The 23,861-nt window shown below is 47.3% G+C and overlaps 1 long non-coding RNA gene across 1 annotated transcript; it reads left to right on the plus strand.

Annotated features, from left to right (window-relative positions):
* Positions 1-1,138: 1,138 nt before the first annotated feature.
* LOC140848760 (uncharacterized) lies at positions 1,139-23,526 on the plus strand. Its single transcript, XR_012129876.1, has 3 exons — positions 1,139-1,255; positions 2,013-2,177; positions 23,432-23,526. It is a non-coding gene; the product is annotated as an uncharacterized lncRNA (long non-coding RNA).
* The last annotated feature ends 335 nt before the right edge of the window (positions 23,527-23,861 follow it).

Genomic DNA, 23,861 nt, shown 5'->3' on the forward strand with positions numbered 1-23,861 from the left:
AGAGACAAGACTATTATTCTTCCCATGTTATGGATGTGAAAGCCAATTATCAGAAAGGTCAAGCAAGCTGTCCAAGGCCACCCAGATAGAAAATGGAGTGAGAATTCAGGCCCAAGAAGTCTACAGAGTCTGTGCTCTTACAGACATGTGACCACTTAGGCTAATAGAAGATATAGACATGTGACCACTTGAACTAGAAGAAGATATAGGTATTTGAACAAGTTCTGATTCTCTAGCACAGACACAGGCGAAGAAATCATGAGGGCTGCTAACTTCCTGGTTATTTACCAGAGGTCAGGGGTCTTGTTATCCTAAAATCCAATGTTTGGCAAAAGCTTTTTCACTTTGCATAGCAAGTAACATTGTCCCTGAAAAGACAAAGGAGACAAGCAAAGGAACTGTCCCTTTGCATGCTATGCATAGAGGGATGAACTTGCTGTTTCTATGGAAATTCTGGGAACCTTGGGAGAAAGAGATGATGTCATTTTGGAGGTTGTGATAGTGAAGAAAGAGATGTTGGCCACAGTTAAACATGTGCTCTGACATGGGGAAGGTAAGCATATTGGTCAGGGCACTTTCACTGGCAACTGAGGGAAGGAGTGAATTGGCCCTGGTGACTGGTAGGCCCATGGGTGGTTGGCTTTGGGCACTGCTGTAGTCAGGAGCCTAGCAATTAGAGTGACTTTTATCTCTCTTGCCTCATCCCTTGGTTCCATGTTTTGGCATCTGAGGAGATGGGAAGGCAGCTATTTATAATTTCAGATTATGTTTTCCTGCTTAGTTACCCAGATGGAAAAGTGTCCTTTATCTCAGTCTCTGTCCTTCAACCCAAGCCATAGCTTTAACTGGCCTCACTGGGTCTTGTGACCACCTCTGGACTAATCACTATTGTGAGACAGGTCACATACTGTGGCTGACCCAGCCTGAGTCACTGCTTCACCCAGCAGTGGAGGTAGGATTAGGGATGGTGGGTGAGGAGCAGTTTTGTAAAGGACATAGGGTCTCTGGGACAACACAGTGATACCCATCCTAACATGTTTTAAATGTTCGCAGAGAAGTGTGGTCCAGTAGCCAGTGACCTCATAAAGGAAGGTAGAACATTCCTCGGAAAGACATTGTGACACTGCAGTCAGGACTGATGCCAGCGAGGAGCCTGGGGCGGGGAGAAGAGTGTCTAGAGCCACACTGGAGCCTCGCAGGCTGCTCCGCAGTGAGCCCTGACTGTGAAAGACATTTGGCCAGCAGGACCCTGAAGGTGAGCACCGGAGAGTAGACTAGGCCTGCGGGAATAGTGCTGACAAGGCCAAGGCTCAGAATACACTCAGATTTAAAGAGAGAGACATTCTGGGGGAAATGAAAGGTCTTTGGGCTTTGTTCAGTGAAAGAAAAACAGTGCAAGTAGAGACCCATCACTTGGCTGAAAGGAAATAATGTTTTATGAAAAGACAGAGAAAGTAAAATAGAAGTTGAAAATAATTTTTCTATCAAGGATGTCAAATCAGAAAGGGCAGAACAAACAAATGTAGAGAGATTTGATAGCCAATTCAGCGATCACCGTGGCCTCTCCTTCCTTGTTGGTAGATGGCTGATTTCTAAAGTGTCAACCCCCTTCACCACGTCTGGGGATAAATTCTTAGTAGTCCAAGGCAATCACTGAGGTCCCATTCTCCTCATCGTTGATTGGCTAAGGATAGGCAGGAGACTTAATTCGAACCAATGAGATGTGAGGACTGGTCTGCCAGCGTTGCTGAAAGTGAGTCCTTGCATCTAAAAAGAGATAGATGGTATCAACAGTCCTTTTACTGCTGGACATTGTGTTTGCCTGGGATTGTTGAAAATGTGAAAACTGTCTTATGGCCATGCAAGAATTAAATCGACAGCCTGAGATTGGTAGAGTAGAAGGGTAGAGAGGTATCCTTGAAGAGGTAATCAAAGTGATGAAGTAATCCTGAAGCCCTCCTACCTAGCACTTCTCATTTTATGAGATAATCAGCTTTTCCTTTTTGTTTCAGCCAGTTGAAATTGGAGTTTCTGCTCCTGCAGCCCAAAGCATCCTGACTGGCTCGAGCTCAAGAAAGATGAGGAGATTAGATATGAAGGGGGCAAGGAGTCGATTCAAATGGGTCCAAGTATCTGACCCAATGACTCACATCCCGAGGTGTGGAAAGAACTTTCCGGTGGGTTTGGGGAGCCACCATTAGTAACTTCTAAGTAATCGTGGAGAATGGAAGGTGGTGCCAGAAGCAGGAACTGGCCAGAAATTATCCTGATTTTCATAAAGGGAAAAAAAGATTGTTTCTGGAAACTACACAAGTAAATGTGAGGTAGGTCCTTGACAACAGGGAAGCAGGACGGATTAAGAAGCAGATAGTGAGTGAGCATTTAGGAAGGAATGCGGTGGTCAGTTGAAAGCAAAATGATTTCACTGAGTACAAGTTATTCCAAACTAACCTCATTTCCTCTTTTGATAAGGTTACCATGTTTGTGAATCAGGTGTATGCCATAAACATTGCAGGTCTTGATTTCAGCTTAGGGTTAACAGTTCGTCTATGATTTCTTTGTGGCTAAGATGATGAAATGTGGGTTGGATGAGAGTAATGGTTTTATGTCCTTGCAGCTGGCTTAACAGCTAAATCCAAAGAGTGCTGAGTATTGGATGGATGTCACAGGTCATGTGCTGAACTCAGTTGGGGTGGTGGGGAGAGAAGTCAGACAGTGGCCTGAGCTTGGCTGGGGACAAAAGCCTGACCCTGGGTGAGACAGTCCTGGGATGCAAGAGAAGTGCTAGCAAACCCTGAGCCTGCTGCCCAGGGACTCTGGGTGAAGCTGAGAGGATCAAATGGGTTCAGGAAGGGCAGAAATGAGAAGAGTTATAGGGAAGACCTAGAGCAATGGATGCAGTCAAAGAGACAGGTTTCAGGAGGGAGGAACAAGAAGGCAGAAGCAGATAGGGAGGCAGAGGGAGAGTAAAGCAGTCCCAGGGGTGGGTGTGTGTAGAGCTCTGCTCCATCTACTCGCTTCTTGCAGGGGCCCCATCCAACTCATGACAATGGATGTCAACCTTCACAAAGGTTTTCTGCAGAGTGCCAAGGGCTCTGTCCTTGAACCTGTCTGATTTATCACTAGATGAAAACTCAGGAGGCATACTGATCAAAGGTGTAGATGTCACAAATCTGGGAGGCAGAGTTAATACCAGAGGTGACAGAATGAGGATCCAGAGTGGTCCTGACAGCTTGGAATGCTGGGTCAGAATCAATGAGATACAATTCAACAGGCCTAAAAGTAAAGCCTGGCATTGTGTGCAGAAAACAAATGGCAAAAACATAGAGTGGGGGAGATCACCATGGCAGGAAATTATGGGAAGACTATGTGAGGCTTTTAAATGACCACCAGCTTAGAATCAGCCAGCAGTATGATGTGACTGCTAACAATCCAAAACAACACAAGAGAGAATTAACAGAAATCCAGTACTTTTAGGAAGGAGTGGCCCCATTACATCCTTGGTCAGATGCCATCCGGGGTATCATGTTCAATTTTGGGCACCAGATTTTGAGAAGGGCATTGACAAGTTAGAGAATACTCAGAGATGGGCTGCTTTAGATGGAGAAAGTTCCAGAAATTATTTGATGTGAGAAGAGGTTGAAGGATCAGGAAACATTCTTCCTAGAGAAGCAAAAACAAGAGGAGCTGTGGAGATGCACGTCATCGAGGAAGAAGCTGGTCCATTCCTTGAGGTAGGACTAAAACTAAAGGGTAGAAGATACAGGGAAGACAGTTTACATGTACGTAAAGAAAAGTTTTTCTGATCATTATAATCAAGAGACATAATGACTTGTATACCACTGACAAGTTCTGAAAACATGAGCTCATTTGTGAGGCGAGTCATTGTTTCCATGTCATGGATAAGCTAATTGTTTGAGATGATCAAGAAGTTGTATACTGGTATATCCCCAGTGCCTAGAACATTCCTTGGCAAATATTTGTTGAATGAGTGAGATGTTAGAGAGGTTGACTGCCTGTCCCGAGGTCACAGAGATGGATTCCTGACTCCATGACATGCCTTGGAGCAACTTTCAGATGCTCTAGGCTGCTTTGGGAAGTGCAGGTGGTGCGTTGGACCACGTGAATGTCAGGAGGCATGTATTAGAGTGCTTTCCGGCATGGGGCAATGGGCATGAGGGAGGGCAGAGGACCTTGAAAGCCCTTCCAGTTCAAAGGTGTTACCCAGAATATTCCTAATCCAAAGAATGGTGCACTGCTACTTGGGAACATATGCAGGGTGTGGAACCAGGCTTCACACACACACTCAGCCAGCCAGTTGATGGTCTCTTCCCCTGGAATCTTTTCGGGCACCCTCCCTGTAGATCCCTATCTTGTGAGTGGGTGTGTCTATCTCCTGCTTCTATATCCACACATCCAATAAAATTTACACATACAAAAGCTTAGGGAAATTGGAATTGCCGCTCATTGAACTGGCTGAGGTATGCTTTCGATTTCCGTCGCTGTTGCCCACTTCTGTAAAAAGCGTGAGCCTTCTTTCTTGCTTTGGTAAGGAAGGAAAGTCCTTTTCTGTAAAATGTGAATTTGTAGAAATTGAGGTCTGTGTTCATCTGAAGTGAATTCAAATATGGGCTCTTTCTATGCTGATGCCCAGGGTGGATCAAGGAAAGTCTTTTTGTTTCTTCCTTTCAGGATAAAATATGACACACCTAGAAGGTTCTCACCCTCTTTTATTGTTATAGGGGTGAGGTGATCGGGATGAAGGTCATAAACTGGGCAATATCAGCTTATGTTTGTGTTAAGTTGCAAGAAAAGTGCAAACAAAGTTTCTGGTTAACCGAGGGTCCTGGGTACCTACCTTCCGATTGGTGGAGGCTTTGCTATCCATCTTCTAGACAGTGTACTACTAAGTGGTGTCCACCGTCTCCACTAGGTGGAGAAAAAGAGTGGTTACAAAATGTACAAAGCCCCAAATCAAAAACACAGTCCAAAGAGTAAAATCCAATTCTAAATGGAACTTGAAAACTTGAGAAGTAATTTAAGGGAACCACATTAAATACTAGAATGTTTAATGGGGCCCATGTGTCCCGAGCAGAGAAGGAGAGTGCGAGAAATGGAACAGAGGAAATCAGGGAGACAATATGTCTGTGCGACTTGTTCTAATTAGGGGCCCAGCGCTGCTGAGGATCATTCATTACAATTTGGCTAAATCTTCAGCAGGGCCAAGGCACCTCTGCTGAGTGGTGTAAAACAAAGGGCTGCGTCGTAAACGGGGTGAGCCTCTCTCCGTTGGAGGTTAACGCCAGTCACTCGGGAGGGCCAGGGCTGTACATCACTCTCCTGCCAGCTCCTCTTTATGACTCCAGTGCTGGGCTCCAGCTAGCAGATGTCTGCACGGTTTGGGGAGGAGAGGGGAGGGGAGCAGGGGGAGGGCGGGGGCCCCCGGCGCTCATTGTCTCCAACTTGTCTGTCGCTTAATTCAGTATCTCTGTCTGCCGCTGGAGCGGGATGGGAACAGTTCAAAGGAAGAAATCAAAACAATCCATACATCAGAGCTTGGGAGGGATCTGTGCGGCACCCAGGAGTCACCGGCACTCCTCCAACTCTGCTTTGAAATGTGGATGCCGGCGATGATTTAGCAGGCCGCGCCGGGCGCACACACCGGCAGCATGCGGACGTCTTGCTGGGGACTTACTTTTAAAAAGAGAAGGTAGCCAGAGGTCTGAAGGGATGTGGGTGATGTGGGGTCAGGTTCAGGTTTATTCCCGGCCAGAGGCATACTCTTCAGCTCAGAGCTAAAGGGGATGTGGGGGTGATGAGGAGGACCTGAGATGAGGGTGATGCCCCATCCCACGCACAGGCTTTGTGTTTGGGATACTGCAGCTCAGTCCGCTTGGCATGGGCACCTCACCTCGGCCTCCCGCCAAGCTCTCAGACATGGGGGGGTGCCATTTGTTGGCTCTGTGCTCTTTCCCTGTGCCTCACTGCCTAGCCAGCCAGATGGCTTGCTGTGGCATGGATAGGGCCTCTGCTGGCCTGGAGGGCATCTTTCAGAGTGAGGTGCCCCTGGAGAAAAGGGCAGAGCTTGGCCAGGTTGATGGCACTTTCATGGGACCTGGCACAGCTTTGTGCTAAGCATACATCCTGTCAATTAAAATGCAGGTTGACTTTTTCCCCCTGGTTGACCCTCCCACTGTCTGTGCAAAACAGAAACTGTACAGCCTTAGGAAGCAGCCTGGCTGTGAGCAGATCACCAGTCCAATGCGTTGTCCCAGCCACGCTTGTGGGTTGGCACCACATTCATTCCACAAATAAACATTCCTAGGTGTTAGGTCCTGTGTTGGTCATTGGCTGGGCCTGTTTCATTCTGGTGAGGAAGAGCTGCATTTCCTGATTTCATCTGGACCTTTAGGTGGTCCTAAGTTGGATACGGGTGACCAGGGTGAGGACCAAGGGAGAGAAGGGATGAGGCAAGGTGGTCTGTGCCATGACTATTGAAAAACAAAGGCACAGTAACTCCTAAAGGAAGAATACATGCGTGACTCCATGTTTCTGCCTCCTGACCTGGGCTAGATGCCCTTGCTCTGTGTCGTGTGTATGTGCACTTGTCCAGTGCCCCCGCAAGACTGATAACCCTGCAAGGGCAAGGAATGTGTAGCTGCTCCTGTTCACTTTTATACTCCATACCATATATACTGTGCCAGATTCAATAAATCCTTGTCTCTTCACGTGCAAAGGAAAGCACATTCTGCTGCCTTAGTTCCACTTTAACTGTGTAATTGTAATTTAATTCACTGATCACTTATTGAGCACCTGCTATGCTGGCACTGTGCTATGTGCTCGGGATATAAAGATTATTAAAATCAGTCTCTGATCCTAAAGAATTAACACTCAAGGGTAAAGTGACATGAGGGCTGTGGGGACATCAGACAAGGACACTGCTAAATTGCAATGTGGGAAGTCCAAGAATGCTTAGGTACTAAGCCACACTGGGGTCCCAAACAAGGGAGTGATCCAGATTGACACAACTCTAGCAGCACCCCCAAAAGGTCTATATATATGTCTGATTCAATGTTCAATTTGGAGAGGTAGCCTGCCTAGAAAATTGTGCTGAGCATCATGCCACCAGACCAATGCTAAAAACCCAAATGCAGAACTTGTTTGCTTTCTCTTAAGACTCAGAGGTTCTTCTCTGTTAACCAAATTCCCAAACCACTCTGATTCTTGAAAGGCAATACCGGGACACAAACCACTGGGTGCTGTATTAGCCAAAAAGCTTGATTCACAGATATCTTAGGGTAGAAACGGGGTAAGTGTTTTCCTCATTCTCACGTTGGGATTGACAACAGAAAGACCTTGCCTGTTCCATCTTCCACACCTCTAAGGCCTCTAGGTGGGCCTGTCCTGTGCTTCTGCCAAATGAATGAACGTGAGAATAAAGGCATGAGTATGCAGTATGTGCTCTCATGAAACTGCACGTAGAACTGCAGAAGGGCCGAGGATCGAGAGTGAAGAGTTCTGTGCTTAAGTTCACCTTCTATCTCCCTGACCTTGATCAAGTTATTCTGTGCCTTGGAATCCCGGTTTTCTCTTCTGCAAAGTGAAGGGGTTTAAGGAGATGAGGTGGAGTTAATTGGGAAGTGTGCATGGAGGACATAAGTGCTGACCTGTGCCTTGACTGAGCACATCCTGGCCATGGTGAGCCAGGGCAGCGTGCTGGGGGTTCTTGTAACCCAGACCCACTCATAGCCTTTACTGACTGATATGCTGGCTGCAAGTTATCACGAGCAGCCCTCACCTGGTCCGGCTTCATTTCTCTCCACCTTAAGGTATAGGGATTCATCCACACAGTCTTCTAATATTTACTTAGCACCTATTGTATGCTAGGCACAGTGCGGGGCAGGAAGGAAACAAAGATGGGAAAGATGTGGTCTCTATCCAGTACAAACCCATAGACTCAGAAGTGAGACGGTTATGTCAACAGATAAGCAAGAACTTTCACACGTTTGCATTTTATTTGCCGCATCTCACTGTGATTTTCTTAAGGGTAGATAGGGCTTAGGAGAGTTGAGAGCACTGGCTCCAAAGTCAGGCTATACCCCAGTATTACCTCTCTTTGCTGAATGAGTTTGAGAAATACACATTCATCTCTTTAAGCCTCGGTTTCTTCAATCATAAATTAGGGCTACTAATTATGGCCTTCTCCAAGGGTTGATATGAGCATTAAATAATGCATGAAAGATACCTAGAATGCAATAAATGTTAGCAAATATTATTTTTCTGTTTCCTCAATTCCTCTTTGCAACATTTCCTGAGGTTCTCTGCAATTAATGTTAAAGGGATGATTTCAGAAGTAAAGACTAAGTTGGAAAGGCACCAAAACTCCTGTAATTCTTGTAGTGCTTAGAAATTACACTCTATGATCTAGCTTTGTAGTTGCATAGCAATTCTACAAACATTTATTGAGTACCTACTCAGGCCCTATGCTAAATAATGGATATGCAAAGAAGGGAAAAACCCCCAAACATGTGGTCCCTTGCTCTTGAGTTCAGAAGGGGAGGTAGATGACCAGAAAGATTTAACATCCTGCAATAGCTGCTGAGGTGGAGATCCATGTAGCAAGGTGGGGACACCAAAATGGAGTGACCAGTCTGCTGGAGTGGGACCGGCGGGGCTTCCCAGTGCTGGCACTGCTGAGCTGCCTCCTGAAGACTGAGGAGAAGGAGGGTTGTTCTGTGACTTGACCCATCTACAGATGTGGAAGCTCCAGCCATGCCAGCCAGTAGGCAGTGTGCAGTGGTATAAACATCCAGGAGAGCTGGATTCTACTTTGAACTCTGAGAGTGACCTGCTGTGTGTGGCTTGGAGCAAGGCATTGCCCCTCCCTGGGCCTGAGGTAGTTGTAGGTCTCATTGGCAGGAGCCTCCCAGATTGGATGCACTCACTTAATATCTAAGAAATATCTGTTAAGTCCCTACCATGTGCCAAGCATGGTTGGGTGCCAGGGAATCAGTAGTGAGCTGGCTACCATGAGAGGTGGTCGGAGTGTAATTCCGTGGGGGGAATCTGGGAAAACAGTGTCAAACATACCTCACAGTTATCCTGCCCAAGGTGTGAGGGAGTTGGGGTATTTATACACCAACTCCTGTCAGTCAGTGGTTGAGGGCTGTTAGGGGTCAGGTGTGATGCGTATGGTAATTAAATTCTATTCCACGTGCACAGTCAACAATGTTCCAAGACTGGGGGATATCAGTGGGGTTCCTGACAGCTTCTGCTATGGTCAGAAACCATGATACATACCACGAAGTGAAGGGGCATGCTGATGAGAGGGAAAAAGCCAAGATCCTCTCCAAGGGAAGACATTCTGTCGCCAGTAATAAATATTCTTGGACTTGTGAGCTTCTTGGTGTAAGTGGCCCATTCACTTAGACGGGTGGTTCTTAACCAGTGTGATCCTGTCCTCCATGGAACATTTGACAGTTTCTGGAGACATTTTTGACTGTCAGGGCTTGTGCGGGGCGGGGATGGGGGAGCTGCTGGATCCTAGCATGTAGCTAAACATCCTGTAAATGCTCAGAACAGCCCCCTACAACAAGGGATTCCTGTCCCCGATATCACTTGTAGCCAAGACTTGGTCCAGACCTCTAGTTTCCAGCTGTAACTTATTTTGGTCAACCAGGCAGCAAAGGAAGATGTTTGTAATAATATACTCCTGAGAGAGAGGTAGAGCTAGAAAGAGAGAGAGAGACTGGGGAGCGCTGTCTGTTTCTGGACAGAGGAGGAAGGGTCCCATTTCTGTTCCCAAGGCAGTCTGCAGAACCCCACCATCTTCCTTTAAGTAACACGTCACCATCAGGAGAATGAACTGAATTTCCACTTTTGCTTTGTCACCTGGGACACATGAACCCCGAATGTGTTTGTGATCTGCAGTGACCACAAGGAGAAGGGAAGGGTGCATGTTTACCCACTGACCCAAAGGGCCACAAAACTGTTTTACTGTCCCTCTGACAGAGCTTGCAGGCAAAGGTGAGATTTGCTGGCAGTTTCTCTGAGCTCCTTCTGGATGGTGTGGGTTGCCGTGGGGGTGGGGGTGAAGCCCCCAGTGTAGAGGAGACATTCAACAAGTACCCCCAAAGCTTCCAGGCCACAGAGTTAGGGGGCAGAGGGCACAGGGCCTAGGGCCGTTTTCTAGGATGGAATCCCCGTGTCACCACTTTGTCGCTGCATGATCTTGAGCAGGTTAATTTCTCTAAACCTTTATTTGGCCTCATCTGTAAAATGGGAATCGTGGGATACTGTTGAGTGTTGACGGAGATAATCCATTTTGTGTGCTTGGCATCTAGGATGCACACATGGTAGCTGCCAGCATCTCAGCAAAGTTGGCCTCACGAAAGAAATTGTCACTATGCCTCATCTTCAGATGGGCACACTGAAGCCCTAGGGTTGTTAGTGAGCATGGCATAAATTCTGAAAGTGGAATGGCCTTTCCTAATTCTATGTTTTGCAAATATCTGTACCTTGAAAAGGACCTTAGAGATTCCTCAGCAGTAGAATACAGAGGAAGGGATGCTGTGAGGCTAGGTCATGAAAGGCAACATGGCTTTGCCTGGCTCTGTGGGGGCCCTGTCTTGGAATTCAGTCATCATGTGAGGAAGCCCAGGCCTCATCTCAGGGTTCCTCTAACTTTTCACCCAAAGAATCAGAATGTAAGAGCTTGAAACATGGACTCTCCCTGGAGGGAGGCGGGGGATGGTGCAATTGGGAAGATCTCTTCACAAATACATGAAAGTATCTTTGAAGTCTCATTTATTTCCTTAAAAATTAGTGTGGGTTTTTTATTTGGCTCCATAATAAATCTCTTTTAATATAAAAATACTTTTCAAATCATATCCCGTGAAGCAAAATTGACCCTCTAAAACATGGCCTGCTTATCCTGTGGCTTCAGTTCCTTTTGACATCCTGGCATGCCCCTCAGGGCCACACTCACCCCTGTTTGAGAAGCAGGGTGCCCTGCACATAGTCCTCCTGTTCCCTTTCCCTCTCCATCTTCCCCCGTCTTTCTTCTAGATTGCCCTTGCTTCTTCCCTTGCTCCTGGCGGCCCTGAGGACATTGTTGGATGTTACCTAATCGTGCTGATGGTGTTCAGGGCTCTAGATAAGTCGCGGACCCTGCATGGGAATGGCACCCTCTTCCAGTCCATGCATCCACACGAGCTCTGGGCTCCAGGCATGATGCTGGTCCCTGGACATACAGCAGCAAGTGAGTCAGATGAGTCTTGCCCTCATTGAGCCTCTGGTGGTGGGACAGGCAGATAGTTACTAATCAAGTGTTATTAGTTACACCAGTGGAGGGTTAGGAGAAGGAAGTACAGGCCACAAAGAGATAACTAACATTTTCTAGGAGTCAAGGGAGTGACTCCCTGAGAAGTGCCTTCAAAACTGAGAGCTAAAGGTTGGTGAGGAATGGGAAGAATGTTCTGTAGAGGAAATAGTATGAACGACGGCTATGTAAGAGAGCACGTGGTCTATTTAGGGGCCCGAAGGAAGCTCGGCCTGCCTGTGTATGAGAGGGAGAGGAGTGGCCAGAGGTGAAGCTGGACACCCAGGCAGGCTGGACCTCAGAGCCCTTCCTAGGTCGGGTTAAGGAGTCTGGGCTTCATACTGAGGCAACTAGAGGTCACTAGAGGGAGCGTGTGTGTGTGTGTGTGTATGGTGTGTGTGTGTGTGTGTGCGTGCGTGCGTGCATGCATGCATGGTGGTGTGCCTAAGACACAGATGATAGGGAGATGCCTCCCAGTGGCTGCCCTTGAGCTCTATAAGCTAGAACCTCCTGACCAGCAGGAACATAATGAAGAAATAAAGAGGCCGAGGCTGATGTTTCGTCATTGTTACAGGATGTAATTAAGGACAACACAGACCTAATGAGTCAGAGAGCAAATGCAGATGAATCAGAAGGGATGTGTGGAAAACAACATGGTTTGGGGCAAGAGGGTTAATGTTCTCTGGATTATTTCTGCAGTGAACTGGATTACTTACTGAACCTTTGACCATCAAGTGGCCCTTGGGGACCCCTCAGAATTGCCCATGTTCCCTTTGAGTCTCTGGGACCATGGCAGGGTGAAGAAATAGGGGCTAATGGTGCCAGGTCCATAATCAGCTAATTCAGACCAGAGCATTACCCTTCTAAGCCTGGAGGGCTCATACATCGCCAAATATTAAGCAGAGGAAAGGGGCAGGGATCAGAGTGTAGGCAGGAGTGGATGGGGTGGGGAACAAGGATTTCACCTCTGCATAGGCCAGGGGGCCACCTGGGCTCTGAGGCTGAGCATGTGAAAGGCTTGCCCAGCACCCATGTAGCCACCCTGCCCCCAGCTCCAAATCTGGTCCACTCATCTCTCTGAGGTTCCCAGGAGTGGACCTTTGGGATGTGTTAGCTATAGAAGAAGGACAGCCATTTTTGACCTAAGAGGTGTTCCGGAGCTAAGCCAGTGTTAGGAGTTGGTTTATCTACTAACCTATTATCCCCACTCTTCTCTTATTAAAGGTAGGGCTGTGACAGATTGAGATGGGGCGGGTCAGTTTTAGCTGTGGAAGGAAGTTAAGAAAGCTCTGTAACATGAGGTGTGCCAAGAGAGCCTTGCAGTGGGAGCCTTGAGTAATGCTAAAAGGCAGTGAGGAAGTGTCCATTCATTTAAAAAAAAAATCAAGTACTGTGGCAGATGGCATTCTCCAAAAATGGCCACAGCAGTATTTATTTACCAGCTCACGTACTATTCCAGAACCTTGCCAGTTCCCACCAAAAGGCAGAGTCTATTTCCCCTACCCTTGAGCCTTTGCAAGGACTTACTTGACACAATGCAGGGGAAGTGATGCTGTGAGGCTAGGCCATAAAAGGCAGTATAGCTTTGCCTGGTTCTGTCTGGGGATACTCCATCATGGGCTCCAGTCACCAGGTTGTGAGGAAGCCCAGGCTACACGGAGAGGCCATGTGTGGGTCTTGTGCCTGGTGGCCCCCTCTGAGATCTTAGCCGACAGCCAGCATTCAGCTGGCTCACCTGTGAGTGAGGCCGCCTTCCCTCTCTTCCAGCTCCTGGCCTTGGAGCTGTCCTGGGGGACACTGAGTGGGGCAGAGGGGAGCTAGTCCCATGGAATCCTGACTGACGTGAGGTTTGTGAGCAAGATGAATGTCATTACTGTTTTGAGATACTAAGTTCTGGAGGTGATTTATTATGCAGTCACAGTAACTGGGAAAGCACCTCCTCTAAAATGGCTGAGAATGACAGCTGATGCTTGTAGAAGTTCTTTAGGGTTTACAGAAGACCCTAAATTCACACAATGATCTCAACCAGACCTGAGGACCCTGTGAGGCTGGTGGTCTGTCAGTTTCACAGATGGAAACTGAGGGTTGGAGGGACTGGGTGGATGGCTCAGAGGCAGACAGCTAGGAACTAGCAAAGAAGCCAAAGGGAGTCCAAGTCCTCAACTTCTCCTAACTGAGGTCCAGCACGGTGGCCTGTGATGGCTGTCTAGATGCAGCAGACAAGAGCCTGGCATGAAAGCATCTTCCAGATGGCAGAGGTGAGTGATGTCTAGAAATGACCACACCATTCCACAGGGTGCATCATGGTAAGTGTCCCAAGAGATGAATCCGTTCCTTCATTCAAATAATTGTTACTGAGCCCCTGTCATGCACCAGGCACAAAACCCTGTCCTTTTGGATTTTCATTCCAGGGAGGGATGGATAGGTTCTGTCACGGGCTGAACTGTGCCTCCCTCAAATTCATTTGTAGAAGTGCTAACCCCCCAGTACCTTAAATGCGATTTTATTTGGAGATGGGACCCCTGAAGAGGTAGTTAAGTTAAAATGAGGTCATATGGGTAGATCCTAATCCAATCTGACTGGTATTCTTATAGGAAGAGGGGATTAGGACAGAAACACACAGGGAAGACCATACGGGGACACAGTGAGAAGATGGCCATCTACAAGCCAAGGAGGGAGGCCTTAGAGGGAGCCAACCTGCTGACCTTGATCTTGAACTTGTCACCTCCAGAACTGGGAGGAAATGGATTTGTGTTGTGTACCATCTGGACTCTGGTACCACTTTGCTATGGCTGCTCCAGCAAACTAACACAATTGCTGAAGGAGTTGTATGGGTTGGGACTACTTCTTCCAGGACGATGGTGGAGGCAGTATCTGAACTGGTTTTAGAAGGATGGGTCTGGAGATACTAGGCTGGGGTAAGGGCAGGACTTGGGGAGTTACCTGGGAGGAGGGGACTTGGCATGAAAAACCATGATATTATATAACCCTGTGTATAATCCTGCTAAAATAGAGGTGGGAGTATTTAGACATTATACCAGCCGGTCCTATATCTGTTTCTAGGTTCCCCAAATCACCTTGGCTCAGCCCATCACTATTTAGGAGACAGGAACTTGAAAGTCCCCTCCCTCTATCTATACACTTATTAGTGAGTGGCCACCCATTGTTCCACAACAAGCGGATAATCAGACTTGACATTTCTTTGAATGCAGATCTGATGACTGGGAGGAGAGGGATCAGTTAAGAAGTCCATGGTCTTCAGAGAATGAAAAGGATAGTCATGCCATCCCGTTTCCCTAAGTTCAAAGTAAAGTGGTCCCAACCAAGTTCCAGTGGACAGAGAGGTGGCAAGCCCTCTAAAAATAAAATTATGCTAAGGAAACAGAGCATGTCTTAAAGCCCCAGGTCACCCTATGGCTTCAGGGCTCTCTAGGGCTGGTCCCGGCAAAGCTTGTGGCTGGCACTGTGGAGCACCTTTGACCCAGCTTTCCCAGCACAGTGGTTGGCTCTAGTAATCTGGGCTGGGGACGGAGTGTGAACTGCAAAGGATTATCTTGGAGGCAATCGTGGACATCACCGTGGTGTGGGCAGGGACCTGGAGGAGCAAGGACATCCCACTAACCATGGACCTATCGTCAACCATCACACCACAGCACAGAGGGAACTAACAGTAACAGTGGCCTGGCTGAATTCTAGGGCTCCTTGCTTGCAAACTTAGATGGGGACTGGGCCTCCGGGATGAGTAAATCCCAATGTTCTTGGACAAAATGGGGCTGAGATCTCAAGGGAGAGATACTGGACCCTTATTACTGAGGCATTGGGTGCTTGACCCAACAGCTCAACTGTAAAAACAAATGAATATTAAGTGTACCTGTGTGTATTTTGATTATGTGGAGCAAGACATAGTTATATACAGATCAGGGCTAGGAGGGACTGTGGTTTTCCTAGTCAATGATGATCAACACCGTTCCCCCCACCCCCTACTTTTTTATTGAAGTCTAGATTTCTCATTGGAGCACAGATTCCTGGAGGGCAGAGTGATGTCTTATTTACATGGGCACCCCCACATCCCACCTTGTAGGGGCTGGGATGTGCTGTCCAAATGGCACTGATCAGTCCTCCTACTATGTTGCCTTGTCTTGAGGTGACTCCCCTCCCGTCACCAAAGGCCAAGCCCCGGGATCACCTTACAGGGTGATTCTCAGAATCTCTCAGCCAGGAATAACCTTTCCTGGACACTGATGGCAAGGCAACGCTGGGAGCAGAAAGCCAGGTGGTACAAAAGCTCTGTGCAGTGTGTGTTGGTGTGTGTGCGTGCGTGTATGCATGTGTGTGTATTTCAGTGTTTGCTTAAATTCTTTTCTTTGCCACAGCCACATTCCTTTGTTGGCAAGCCCCTAGGTCCCCTGGCCCCAGGCCGGGCCTCTGTGTGTGGGAGGTAGGAGCTGGGGGGTGGGCTCCATGTTTGCTTCCCTTGCAGGGTTAAGACACTGGGTTTAGGTTTGGGCACTTGGCAGGCTTAGGACATGGGGACTCACGCCCACATTTCCCAGAGCTCAGGGCGTATGCAAACAAACCCGTGTCTTGCCAAGATATAGGCAAAGAAGGGAAGTAATGGTTGGGGGTGGGATGGGCCCAAGTAGTCTGGCTTTGTGAATGATAGTTCCTGCCGTGGCTGGCATTTATTATCTCACAGTCTTTCATTATTTTCATATGCTTTCTCGAGTAGAGATTTGTGATTTTAACCAGCACAGCATCAAAAGAGCGGTGAATCTCGCCTACTTTTGATAGTCCTACCTCATTTCCTACAGTTATCATTTTTCTCCCTCTGGGATATTGTTCTGTGATGTTGGGGACTCACTGACCCCTCAGCCCCCTACCTCCTGTCTTTACTCAGCTGTCTCCCTTGCCTTTATCTGGTCTGCTTGAGCTGGGAGAGGGGGTGGCTGTCTGGCAGAGAAGACAGCATGTCAGCCCTGTGCTGGACACCCTACATTTTACATATCCTACCACATGAAATTCTCCAAACAGCTTACATGCTAAATAGGATTTTTATGGAGGAGACTGAGGGAAGTTCAGTAAAATGCCCAAGGTCATGGAGGGGATTCTGTATCTACACGATGCTGTCAGGTGCAGGGGCCTAGATCCAAGCTGAGGTGACCCTGACTCCAGTGTCCAGGTCCTAAGCCCTCAACCCCACAGCCTGACCAGGCATCGGACATGAAGTGAGGTGCTCAAGTGGGCAGTGTTGTGGGGAATGCAGTAGATACAGTGTGCTCCAGGGACTTCACCTCTAAGTGGAGGACACTGAACTCCTTACCCCTGTCTCTCTGCAAAGGCCAGTGTGCACCTGGTTTCTCTTCCAGCCTTTCCGCTGGGTCTGGCCCAGGCCCTGTTCACCCAGCCCGGATGGCCTGGTGTCGGGGTGTGCCTGGGAGAGAAGAATGAGTTACCTCTGTTCCCCCAAGCCCAGCAGCTGGCGCTGCCTCTGTCCAGCAAACCCTTGGGTCCCTCTGACTCCCCCACCTCCCTTCTCTCCTGGGGCCTTCTGTCCCCTGCTCCTGGTGCTCTGCTTCCTGGGGTAAGTTGAGGCAGTTCCCACTGGAGGTGGGAAGGTCTGGAACCTCACAGTCACGTCTCCTCCTCCTCCTTGGGAATTGGTGTGTGGCCGGAGCTGGGTGATGGATCACGTGCTGTGTGTGGTCTCTCAGAGGTGGAGTAGGTGGGGTGGGAGATGGAGAGCCCTTGCTCTCGTGCCTGCTCAGAGTCATTTCCCGTTCCCACCTGTCTCTGGCCAGAGTTCCAGGGGGAAGAAGGTTCATGTCTGAGGCTGACCTGGAGGCGAGGAGCTGCTGGGGGTGGCATCCAGGCCTCCTTTGCTGATCAGGGCCTGTCAGGAGCTCTTTGGTGGCTGTTTTGTGTGACTGGCTGGTGGAGGAGAGCAGTCCTCGGTAGGTAGCCATGTACTCTGCACATTTCTGAGAGTTCAGAGGTGGGGCCTAGCTTTTTGGGTGGAGGTCCATAGAGGGGAATGACTTGGCCAAGGCCAGTCAGCAGACTGGGGACCACAGCCAGGCCCTGTGGTGCCTGGCTCAGTGTTCAGACCCCCAACTCCTCAGTGCCTGCTGGGCAGTGACATGAGGAGGCAGCACCAGAGAAGGCAGGGACAGTGTGGCTGGGCCTCCTGTGTTCTCCTTGGCCTGCAGTCTAGTCTGCCAGGCTCCAGGGAGCAGCCAGGGGCTGGGTGTTCTGGGGACATGCCAGAGAAATGAGGGAATCCCTGCCCTCCAGGGTGTGACAGTCTCCCAGGGTGAAGAGACCTGTGTGGAAGAAACAGCCACAAAGCATTTACTAAGTAACTGGGTAACAGGGAAATAATTCATCTAGGCCACCTGAGTTCAGTGCCCTATTTGGGGCAGTCCTGGAGCAAGATCTGAAATTAGGCCAAGGACTTACCTGACTTCACACCTGTGGGAATACCTATCCTTAGTGCATTTAATGCTCTGGTGACACACTGTGGGGAGTCACAGGACATGTAGGGTCTTGGCGCTCACTCTGTGGGCAAATGACTCAACTTTCCCACGCTCGCTTTCCTCATGAGGATACACAATTCTCCTTCAGGGGTGATCTGTGTAAAGTGCTTAGCTGCATGTCTGGTATATGGTACCATCTCAAGTAGTGGCTGGTATTCATTACTGAGAACCCTTAACGGTGAAATAAAATACAAAGTAGGTGAAATGCCTGATCTGGTGTAGGACCTCAGTGCCCCCCGTAGCCCTTTTCCTGACCTGACCCCTTCACCTCCTCGGCCCCCACCTCCACCCCCCAACATGCCTCACCTGATGGTGCCACGTGAATGGAAAGCAACACCCTATAGGATCCATCCTGCCTGGGGAGAGCAACTTCCCAGGGCATTCTGGAGTCTAATGGCCTTTCTAGCTCCAAGGACATGAATGGCTAATCTTTGATATCACAGGTGGGGAGGAGGGCTTCCTTCACCCTCAAATCCTACCCCAGATCCACAGAAAGTTCTACAGGCTTGCCAGTTGGTCTCAACTAAAGGCAATTGTGATGCCACCTCCCCAGCCCCCAGGGGGCATTTGTCAATGTCTGAAGCCATTCTTGGTTGTCACAGATGGAGGAATACTACTGGCATCTAGTGGGTAGAGGCCAGGGAAGCTGCTAACACCCTACAGTGCACAGGATGCCCCCCTACAGCAAAGAATCATCTGGACCAAAATGTCAATGGTGCTGAAGGTAGGATATATAAACAATAGACAGACAATAAGAGGGAACTCACATCTAGGCATAGAAAGTCCCTGGCAGCCAATACCAGTGACAAGGAGGAGGAAAGAGGACTGAGCACAAAGAAGGGTAATTTCTACTAGGAAAGGGCCTGGAATGGCTGGGAGAGAATGATGAGGAGGAGATACTGGAGCTGAATCTTGAGTGTTGTAGACTCTCTAGGCAGAGATGGCTTAGGGCACAGGGTGCGGACCAGCTTCGGCCAATATACCAGCTCCTGGGGAATTGCTTCCTCTTAATGGCTGTGATTGCCCCAAACACCCAGACCACTGGTCGGGATGCAGAAGCTGTTTTTGGCTGGGTGACTAGTTTTCCTGGCTGGCACTGCTTTGGCAACGGGGCCTGTAGACATAGCCAGAGTTAATTGATCATTGTTTGGTGTGGGTGTGACCCTGCTTGTGTGTGTTTTTTGTTGTTTTTTAAAATCCACTAGAGGGCATATCAATGCTAAGATCTTCTGGCAGGTAGGACAAATGACATGTTGTGTGAACTTAGCCCGCTCAGGCTTCTGGCTCTGGGTGATGGGGGGGTGGGGCGAGGAGGGGGCGGGTGACAGAAAAGGAGCTTATTGATTCCTGCCCCTCCCTATGTCCCCCTCCCCCTGCCAAGTGATGACAGGAAGGTGATTTGTGAATTCATGGAGACAGCCAGCCGTGATTCTCTCAGTGATGACAGGCACTGCTCGGGAAGTTTAGCTGGGAGAAGGACAGGATGGGGGCAGGGGCAGATTCCAGGGGTGGAACCTGACAATGGTGTGACCCTCTGGGAAGGGAGCTCCCTCCCTTCCCACCCCCACCTCTCCCCTCCAGGAGCCAACCTGCCACAGAGGCCTGGCCAGGTCAGGCAGACCTCACGCACTGGATTCCCCAGAGCAGCATGTGGCTGCTGAGCCTCTGGAGGTCCAAAAAGGTTCCAAGTGTAGGAGCCAAGAATGCCTCTGAAAACCCTCATTCTGCACAGCCGGCCCACGCCCACCTTTCTTTTGTGTGCTTACGAGGTTGCAGAGCGTGGGCAAAAAGGCCCAGGGGAAAGGGAGACTGCCCCAGAGGAGGACCAGGGAAGGCGAACGAATTGTGTCATTTTGTTGCCTGCCCTGATGTCAGGAAGGCTAAGGCGATGCCTCTGGGGGTGAGTGGAGTGCTGGGAACTGGGAGGGTTGGAGGCACTGGGAGAGGGAGGGACAGTGGGTATCGCCATTAGGAGCGGGAGCCATGGGTGGTCTGGGGCTTGGGTAGGAGAAACCAATACTCCTTTGAAGACAATAGATCTGGGATGAGTTAGGAACAAAACTTGCTATTTTTAGTTTGGATGACAGGTAGGGAATTTGAGGGAGCATTTGCCCTTCAGATCTGTACTCGGAAGTAGTAAACTTTCCTTTTTAGTACCGACACTACCCAGAGGGATGTAAACCATATATTTATATATAAAGAGACCTGGTCCAAAGCCCAGCTCAGCCACTGGCTTGCTCTGTAAACCTTGGCAACTTAGTTAACCTCTCTGAGCTTCAGTTTTCTTATCAATGTATCTCGAAGGATTACTGTGCAGATTAACTGAGATAATTCATGAAAGTGCCCATCCCAGAGCACAATTCAAAACAAGTGCCCAGTAAATGTTCTTTCCCTCCTATCATAATCTTGAGTTTATATAAGGGTCACTTGCTCACCAGGAAAAAGGTAAGAGACCAAACTAGGTTCAAGAATGAAAGCAGAGCCAGCAACCAGCAGGATTGCTTTGGTGCCTAATAGTAACTCTAGTACTAGTGCGAGTACAGATGGTGGTAGGTGTTCATTGAAAATCCACTATTATATATATTTTATTTCCTTTAATCCTCGACAACTCACAAATGTTGAAACAGTTTCAGACAGATTCAGCCACTTTCCCAAAGTCACATAGGTAGGGATTTTAAAGGATGAGTATGTGTGTGTGTGTGTGTGTGTGTGTGTATAAAAGTCTCCAAGATTTGCTTCAAGTGACAAGTGATTACTGCTCTGTGATGTGCTGACACATATTGATGCCTGAGGCAAATGGAAAAATCAGTTCTGTTCATCATGGATTTTTGCATTAATTTTGATTTTAAAAAATAATTACATTCAATCCATTTATCCTGAATCCTGTAATTTTTGGTTCCTCCAAGGTGAGTCTCATTCTCCTCCCCTGGTCCCATACCTCTGCTGCTTCACTTCAACACCCCTGGTGATATGACCTGTGCGTTATGACTCAATGAAGCAGGGCAAAGCTGGAGGTCACTGTTCACTAAAAGAAATTCAGAAGCCTCTCTGTCAATATGGAAAGAGGTTTGCCTGGGTGGGTCCAGGGGCTGTCAGGTAATGTGCACAACAGAAAAATCTGCTGGCAGGCGTAGAGGTTCATGCATCTCTATATCCAGGCAATTGCATGTGGCGACTTCCTAATAAGTAAATATTTCATGTTTATTAACAAAATGTTTTGGTCTGTGTCACCCACACTTATCAGAAAAAAAAGTGAAGAAATGAGAAAAGCTTATGTACTAATGGTGTGAATATAAATTGTTTTGGCTTTGGAGAGCAATTTGGTGCTATTAAAATGAAAAATATGTATACTCTTTGACCCAGATAGTCCCTTTCTAGGTATTCATCCTACAGAAATGCCCGTCTATTTGCACAGAGACATTTTCAACCATGTTCATTATAGCTACAAAACACAATATGTATCCATCAATAGGGAAATAATTATAAAAATTATGGTACCTTCATGCTATAGAGACTATGTAGCAATGAAAAGGCATTAAATTGGCCAAATGTGTTGAAAAAATCAGAAGACAAAAAAGGAAGGGAGTCAAAAAGTAACAAAACAAAACAAAAATAGGGCAGAACAATATCACTGTTTGGCCCATTTGTGTTTTAGGACCAAAAATATACCAAAAAGCCAGAGCAAAACTGTGTTCCTTTATACCTGTGTAAATGCGTGAAATCAGCTGGAAGGATTTAAAAAGATGGTTCACTGTGGTCGCTCTGAGTAAGTAGCATCTGATCAGTGGGAAGGCATTGCCAGGGACTATCCCTTTGACTCTGGTTTGATTTTAAAAGTATATATATAAAACAAGATAATATTGATTGATTTTATCTTATTTTAAAATAAAGACTTTCTTTTTTTAGAGCAAATTTAGGTTTACAACAAAATTGAAAAGAAGGTACAGAGATTTCCCATATACTCCCTTTTGCTACACATGGAGTCTCTTCTATGATCAATATCACTTGCCAAAATGGTCTTTTTTTTTTACCGAGGATAAACCTACATTGATACATCATAATCACCCAAAGTCCATGGTTTTCCTTAGGGCTCGCTCTTGGCATTGTACATTCTGTGGGTTTGGAAAAATGTATAATGATAGGTAGGCATTATTGTAATATCATGTAGAGTATTTCCACTGCCATAAAAGTCCTCTGTTCTCTGCCTGCTCATCTCTCCTCTTCCCCCACCTGACCCCTGGCAATGCCAGTCCTTTTACTGTCTCCATAGTTTTGCCTTTCCAGAATGTCATATGGTTGGAATCATACAGCAGTCATCTCAGACTGGCTTCTTTCACTTAGTAATATGCACTTAAGAGTCCTCCATGTCCTTTCATGGCTTGCTAGCTCATTTCTTTTTAGTGCTGAATAATATTCCTTTGTCTGATGGACCACAGTTTATTTATACATTCACCTCCTGAAGGACATGTTGGTTGCTTATATCTGTTTTTTAAAGGAAGAAATAGTATAATTTATTTTTTGAAAGTCCTTTCTGGATGTGATAGAGCAGGTGGGATGGAGGGCTACACCCCTTCTATTGTGCAGGAACTCAGGCAGTCTGTGGTCACAATGCCATGGGGGAACTCTGATGGAGGCCATCCGTTCTCTTTTCCTGTCTCTGGGAGCAGGAAGTCTATCCTCCAAGAGGATTGGTCTCTCCTGAGGTTTGCAGACTGAGTGATTCTCGTGAACTGGCTCTAAGCTTGTCACTAACTTCACCCATTCTGAAGCCCTTGCTCTTTCCATTACACCATGTTATCTCCTAGATTGATTATCCTCTGTGTGGTTATTATATCAGAATTTTAGACAAGGAAACTCAGTTGTGGTAAATATAAAGTTCCAAAAGTCAGTGGTTTAAGCCTACCAAGATTTGTTTCCTCATCCTCCCAATATCCCAATGAAAGTCACTATAGTGACTCTCCAGGGCATATTTCTTCTAGGTGGTGGTTCAGGGTCCTAGCTGTTCCTCTCTTGTGGCTACATCATGCCCTTGTATGACTGCCATGATCACTGCAGCATAGAACGAGAAGGCTGCAGGGCCGAACAGGGGCTCGTATCACCAGGTGGGAATGGCATCACATTGCTTCCTCCCACATTTCACTGGTCAGAACTGGTCACATGGCTCCAATCTAACTTCTAGGGAATCTGGGAAAGGTGAAAGAGCATATGGCTGTTGTGAGAACACAAGAGAATTTAATGTCTCTGTCAGAAGGGGAGAAAATGAAAAAAATATGAATCAGACACTTAAGTAAATGTTATCTCTGTAAAAGTAGCCAACATAGGAGGCTGCTTAGTAGCTCATGGGTTCCTTGAGGGCAAGGGTCCTCCTATTAAGTTTTATTTGTATCCCAGTCTTGTTGATTAAGACAATGACATATCTTTGCAGAGAGTAGCCAAACTGAGCTATTACTCTTACTCAAAACCTTTTTTGTAACTTCCCTCTGGAAATTTCCTTCACTGCCAGTTTACAAATTGCACAAAGAGGTCAATTGCATTTTTTTCCCCTTTTCTTTTTTTGTTCCCTGTACCTCCAAGTCAGACCTTTGAAAAGACCTTAAAGAAAGACAAATGGGCTGTATCAGTCAAGACAACATGAGCAAAGGCACAAATAAATAATGTGAATGAAGAATGGAGCATTGCTATAGATGTACAGAGATTAAAGAGGTAATAAGAAAATACTCTCATTTTATACCAGTACATCTTTTGAAGCATCACTTATTTTGTTGGTTTGTTTTAACCCAAAGAGCCACTGCCCAGCTTGAGCAATCATTTTATTCTCTACCAGACTTGACTTGCAGCTATTTCTTAAAAAGAAATTATTACATCATCAAAAGAAGATATTGTTGAGTTTAAAAGGGATAAATTTCAGATTCTGAAGACAGTCCCCAAAGATTATTTGGAGTGTTATTAGAAACCTCTGTAGGTTTCAAGTTTGAAAGATGACCCTGCTTGTGGAGGCTTAAGGACTC

The sequence above is a fragment of the Manis javanica genome, chromosome 4 (assembly GCF_040802235.1).
Source record: "Manis javanica isolate MJ-LG chromosome 4, MJ_LKY, whole genome shotgun sequence".
NCBI lineage: Eukaryota > Metazoa > Chordata > Mammalia > Pholidota > Manidae > Manis > Manis javanica.